Genomic DNA, 6309 nt, shown 5'->3' with positions numbered 1-6309 from the left:
TTTAAATTTTTTTTTTTTTTTTTTTGTGCTAGATTACTTTTTTTTTTTTTATCAGTATAAAACCATTTTAACTTACTTTGTACAGATACATTTTACTGTTTGGGTCCTTAAGCTTCATATCAAACTCAAACTCAGTTCTGCCACTTGTCTTCACTTCAATCTGCTTCATGTTGCCAACATTTTCAACCACCTGTAAGACATAAAAAATGGGAGTTAAGAAGTAAGTTTAAGACTTTACTGAACATCCTTTAAAAACACTAGAAATTATTAGAGAAATTGGCTAAAGCACTGTTGCAATTGCAGAAGGGTGTCTTAAGGCAGTCTCAACTCAAAATGATTGGAAATTGACTGACAAATCTAGTGAGACACCAGCATCAGATGATTAAATCGCTGACCTTTGCTTGTTCATCCTCCTTCTCCTTTTTCTTCAGGTTAAGCTGTTTTAGCATCCACCGATAATCAGTGACTCCAAACTCTTGACAGATGCGCTCATAATCCGACTTTTTGGCACTTAGCATCACTTCCCAGAATTTTGGATCAATCTCTCCCTCTTTCTTGGGTTTTTCTTTTCTCTTCTTGATATTTCTAGACAGATTTTTCATTTTGATGAAAGAAAAAAGTGACTGATTTATATGAGAGATTTCTGAAACACTTGATTCCCTGACAGTTGAGAAGTTAAACAATTACGGACCTTTTTTACAAATTACGATCGTTGGTTTGTTCGTCTTATCAAACATAACAGAAAACATCAAACATTTTCAATACAGCATGTAAATAAAATGCCCCTCTTTACATTCATTTAATATTTCAGGATGAACATATCCTCCTTTTTTGATGTATCACTTGGCTTTTTCTTTAATCCAACTAAAAGACAGATAAAGGAACTACCATAAACATTGCATAAATGTGAGCATGCATTCAGATTACACAACAGATCTAATTGCATTGAATTGTACAGATCTGAAAATGGTAATATTCTTGAATAATGTACTTTTTCAAATAAAAATATGTTGCCTTCCGTCAAATACGCCTAATGTAGCTGTGCACATGGCTTTTCCAAATTGATTTGTAGCGAAACATTTGTACGTATCTGCTTGATCGACTTGCACATTTACTATCTGTTTGAACACAACAGATTAAACAGTAATTTGACCGTAGAAGGATCAATCATCATAATGTACTGTTCTGTATGATAATGTTTTAATTTCCGATCCAAAGTTTTTGGCATTGGTACGTTACCTCTAGAACATGTTCCCTAGTCCTTTCATCATATCTCGGCTTATATTTTTCTGGATTAGAAGTGTCACCCTTGTTGCGAGCCCATGTTACAGTTGGTGCTGGATCTCCACTCACCACCGCTTTGAAAATGACCACTCTGCCTGCAGTTACAGAAAGGCAACCCATTCATCTTCTCTGACTTTTATGCTTATGAAGGATCTACTACCCGAAGCTACTACTTTTTCATTATAGCTAAATGACTGCTCAACTAACTCATAAATGTTTAATCGAATCCACAGTATATTGGGCTATATTGGACTATATATCAATTATTAGTGTGAATTTATTAACAAATCTTTTAATACTGTCAAAAATATATTTAGACTTTTTTTAATAGCAACACTTACAATAATAATAATAATTATTATTATTTTAATACCTTGTTGAACTGTCAAGGCAATTGGTTTTCTGGTGAAATCAGGTGTTGTTTTTCCACGTGGCAGTTCCTTGACGTACTGGGTGATCATAACACCAGGCACTCTAGATCTCTTCTTGATCTCCACTTGAAAGATATATGCTTTAATCATTAAATTGTATTAATCATTACATTATGAGCTTTATTAAACAACACTGAATGCTTTGCTTTTGTAAATAAGCCACACAGATATCAGAATCAGAATCAGAAAGATCACACATGAATAAAACTAAATTATATGAGCCATAAACTATTACTTCTGCCTATAGCTTAGAACCAAAAAGATCTGACACAATCTTCTGGTGCTTAGTAAATGTGTCTTGCTGAGGGAAAAGAAAATTTGAAATGACTTTTTTTTTTTCTTTTTGTGGCGGAAGCAATGGGTCTCCACCATAAGGCTGGGATGATGATGTTCTTCCTAACCTTAACCTTTCATTTGGATTGCTCATCTTTCCTGAACATTTGTCAAACAATGTTGAGAGTTCTGGCATCAAGCTGTACAGTCTATCAAAAAGCCTTCCCTTTTCACTTTATATGTCTGTCTGTCTCATTTTTACCCTCCTGTGTGCAAAACAAAGTAGAAAAAACAAAGCCAAATTAAATTCATCAAAACAAGGTAAATGCACTCAAGAAGGAAATTTGTTCATCAAAAGTTAAATGCACTCAAGAAGGAAATTTGTTCATCAAAAGTTAAATGCACTCAAGAAGGAAATTTGTTCATCAAAAGTTAAATGCACTCAAGAAGGAAATTTGTTCATCAAAAGTTAAATGCACTCAAGAAGGAAATTTGTTCATCAAAAGTTAAATGCACTCAAGAAGGAAATTTGTTTAAGATTATAAATCTAGATTTTTTTTTTTAAATTTAATTGCGTTTATTTTACTTGCAAAATAACAGCCTCAGTCACCATTTTCTTATGTAAATGAAAGTGAATGGTGACCAAGGTCACTAATGCTCTAACTAACATTATCTCTATTTTTGTAGAAGAAAGAAAGTCATAGAGTTTGGATTGACATAAGCTTGAGTCAATGAGTTCTTGAATTCAGAATTTTTATTTTTTGGTTGAACTATACAGTATTGTTAGACTTATTTAAAACAAGTCAAACATTCAGATATATTCTTCTGAAAACAAGTTGTATTATCTTAGTTTTGCCTCTCAAGTGAATGTGTTTTGCCTTACAAGATGTTTGGATATTTTGATTTTGAAATATTGATCTACTAATTTTATTTTATTATTCTTTTATTTATGTATTGAAATTTGGATTGAAAAAATGGCCTGCATTTTCAAATCGAAGTTTAATTCTGCATAATACATCCTCTGGTAAACATAATGATCTAAGGTAAGTCAACAGATGGCATGGATGGGAGTGATTCTCATAGCAGAAATAAATAATGTATGTCAGTAGATGACCACTTACATATTTTTCTGTCCTAACTCTTGAGAGGAAAAACCACTCTTAGTCTGGTGTAGCAAATCACTCTCAGTGGGTTTTCCCTGTTTTACACATGCAACTGTCTTTCCATTGTGGTAATAAAATCATGTGCTCAAAACTCTATTTATAGCCAAATTTGTTTCCATTATTTATTCATAATTCAAGGACTGATGAAATTCATAACTATGGGCAAGCTGTGAATTTCTATTGGGATTGGTGAATTATTCCTGATGGTTCCCTGCATGTCAAAGAAAATGAAAACTCAACTTTAAAATCTTGCTGCTCCTTCAGCTTCTGCGTTAATGCTGCTTGTTCAGTTAAGAACATTGGTGGACCGAATGGAAACCTTCCATGCAGTTGAATCAATCAGCTGTCACATTAAAGCTTGGGGTTGGGTGGATGTCCAGCCCATGAAGCAGATATTCATATTCAAATATAATTTTCTGATCCTGACAGAATGTGAACCTAACTTTTATTGTTTTGTGTGATGTAAGGCATTGCAAAAAGGTTGTTTACCATCATATTTTGATGTTTATCTTTTAAACTGAAGCTGATCTCGAAGTCTGACTGAAGAAAGTGTCTACCAACAAGACATTGTTTATTACTCTCATTGTTTAACCAAACTGATTATGAACTCCTTCCCAGTAGTTCACTTATATGCAGAAATGTTATGATTACTTCTGTCAGGACCACTATCGTCAAAGATGATTGACAATTAGCATACAGTTTGGATTGGCGGTATGGTTCTGTTCTGGGCAAGAACTCCCTGCGCCTCCATGCAGCCTAGCATGGATGAGAGCTAGGAGAACAGCGATAACCCCCCCAGGGTAAACAGAACAGAAACAACATAAATATATTGCAGATATTGTTAAAGTTCAATCATTTTATGTACACATTTTAGAATTAGTCTGATTCAAGAAGAATCAGAAGGCTGAATCCCGACTGACAGAGGAGGAGTTGGGGATGGAGGAGGGTAATTAGCTATTGAGCAATGCGAAAACTGCTGATAATACTGAGGGACCTTATATATGAATGCTTAGATAGGTGTCGTATTCCCATAGGTAGATGGGGATCAGCTGAAGGTCAGCTGATGCGAGCTTGACTAACGTGACCTGCCAGAACTAACGCTACGCTTGATAATCGAAAAACAGAGTGAGTTTAGCATTAAAGTCATACATGTGAATTAAATGTAGACACTTGTCCTATAGATGCCTTGCCATTTACAGTAGGATGACGATTTCTTGTAACCTGACCGAACATATTGCACGTTTATTGGATAATTAAAGTCTATCTTAAATGGCTCTTAAAATTGAAGCATTAGTTGTTGGTAAGCGTTATTCGACTGCAATTATTACAGTGATTTTCGACCGTTGCATTTCGATTGTCTAAATGTAAAGCTTTTACAATATTCAGGGTCTCATATTGATATGAACGTAGACCTTGTAAAAATATATATATTCATGTGGCAGCATATTTCCCTCACAGCCCTGAGGGAAGGTTTCATTTTATATTGACAGGGGTTTACAAAGCTTGACGTGCCCAGACAGCTTGTCTCAAAGTTTGGGGCCAGGCAAATTGCAAGGACCTGTGCTTGAGTTAGCCTTGAGACATATATGGACTCCAGGAAATTGAGGAACACAAACGTCACCCTAAGACATGAAACCCCTCCTGATGCCACAAGGTAAGCAGCAAAATGAGTGTATTTATTCTTCAGCAAAGTCGTCGATAACTTTCATCACTTTTTTACAAAATCAATTGTATTTTGCCCAGGGCAGGTAATTTTTGCATTGGTATAATAACGTACTTGAACCTTATGATATATCCAAAATTCCTTGTGTTCCATATCTAAAATCTTTTGTTGAATAAGGGGGAAATGTAGTGTAATCACCTGTGCTAAGATTATCTTACTTTGATGTTTTTTTTTTTATTTTTTTTTTAAAGGTACCATCAAGAGAAGTTAGCAGAAAACCGTTTATTTGTGTTTCCATGCATACAGTTCACACCACTCACACCAGTATCACACCGCTAATATGCAATTAATAATTCTGATTTTATCAGAAATTTTATCAGGAAAATATCACAAATGGTGATACACCAATGTTTTTTTTTTTTTTTTTTTTAAAGGTACCATCAAGAGAAGTTAGCAGAAAACCGTTTATTTGTGTTTCCATGCATACAGTTTACACCACTCACACCAGTATCACACCGCTAATATGCAATTAATAATTCTGATTTTATCAGAATTTATTTTAAGAAAATATCACAAATGGTGATACACCAATATCTCTCTTATGCCGGTAGTGTAGTGCTTTTTGCAGTGCATATTATGTTATAAGTGATGTGGTAGTTGTTCTTGGAGTTGATGCAGATGTCATTAAGGTACCACACGTCATGTGGTGTGGGGAAGCCACGGACAGCGCTGGTCATGTACAGGTCATGACTGTGGACTTTCAGTGGAACCAGAAGGTGGCCTCAAGAGTTATCATAGCTGGTGAGCTTCTGGTGTGGGGAAGCCACGGACAGCGCTGGTCATGTACAGGTCATGACTGGACTTTCAGTGGAACCAGAAGGTGGCCTCAAGAGTTATCATAGCTGGTGAGCTTGTGACTAGTGGCACTAGAAATGAGAAAAAGGAATAGTTCAGCCAAAAATGTAATTTCTGCCATTGTTTACCAATTCTCATGTTGTCCCAAACCTGTAAGACTATTGAAAAAAGGAGAATTGTACTGCTTGCTCTTAATGTAGTGCTGCGATCAGATTGTAGAATCAGTGAGTTGAACTTCAGTCCAGATCAGTCAGGCTCATGAATGAATCATTCAGAGTAGTTCTGAAAATCAGATCACCCGAGTCATTGAAAAGATCTAATTCAAAATAATGATTTGTCAATGCTTCACACATTATTTCTTTCATGAACTATCATGCACCAACAAAAATGTGTGAATCTCATGATTTTGTTATTTTGGTCCGTTTTTCCACACTAATATTGTATGGCTTCAGAAGATCTGTAATATCACATATGCATCATGAACTACTTGTATGGTGCTTTTACAGCCTCCTTCAATCTTGAAAGCCTCACAGCTGTTGTAATGATTATTATCATTATTATTGTCTTACTATTTATTTAATTTTACAGAACAACAGTCAAATTACAATACTAACATTTATGAATGTTGATAAGAGTTCTT

General features: G+C 35.0%; 1 pseudogene; it reads right to left on the bottom strand.

Annotated features, from left to right (window-relative positions):
• Positions 1 to 5551, bottom strand: part of LOC107680685 (immunoglobulin-like and fibronectin type III domain-containing protein 1) — an 11939-nt pseudogene extending 6388 nt beyond the window's left edge.
• Between the last annotated feature and the right edge of the window lie 758 nt (positions 5552 to 6309).

The sequence above is a fragment of the Sinocyclocheilus anshuiensis genome, unplaced genomic scaffold (genome assembly GCF_001515605.1).
Source record: "Sinocyclocheilus anshuiensis isolate Anshui unplaced genomic scaffold, SAMN03320099.WGS_v1.1 scaffold396, whole genome shotgun sequence".
NCBI classification, from domain to species: domain Eukaryota; kingdom Metazoa; phylum Chordata; class Actinopteri; order Cypriniformes; family Cyprinidae; genus Sinocyclocheilus; species Sinocyclocheilus anshuiensis.
Note: the sequence above shows the minus strand (reverse complement) of the source record. Positions and strands in the feature narration are given on the sequence as shown.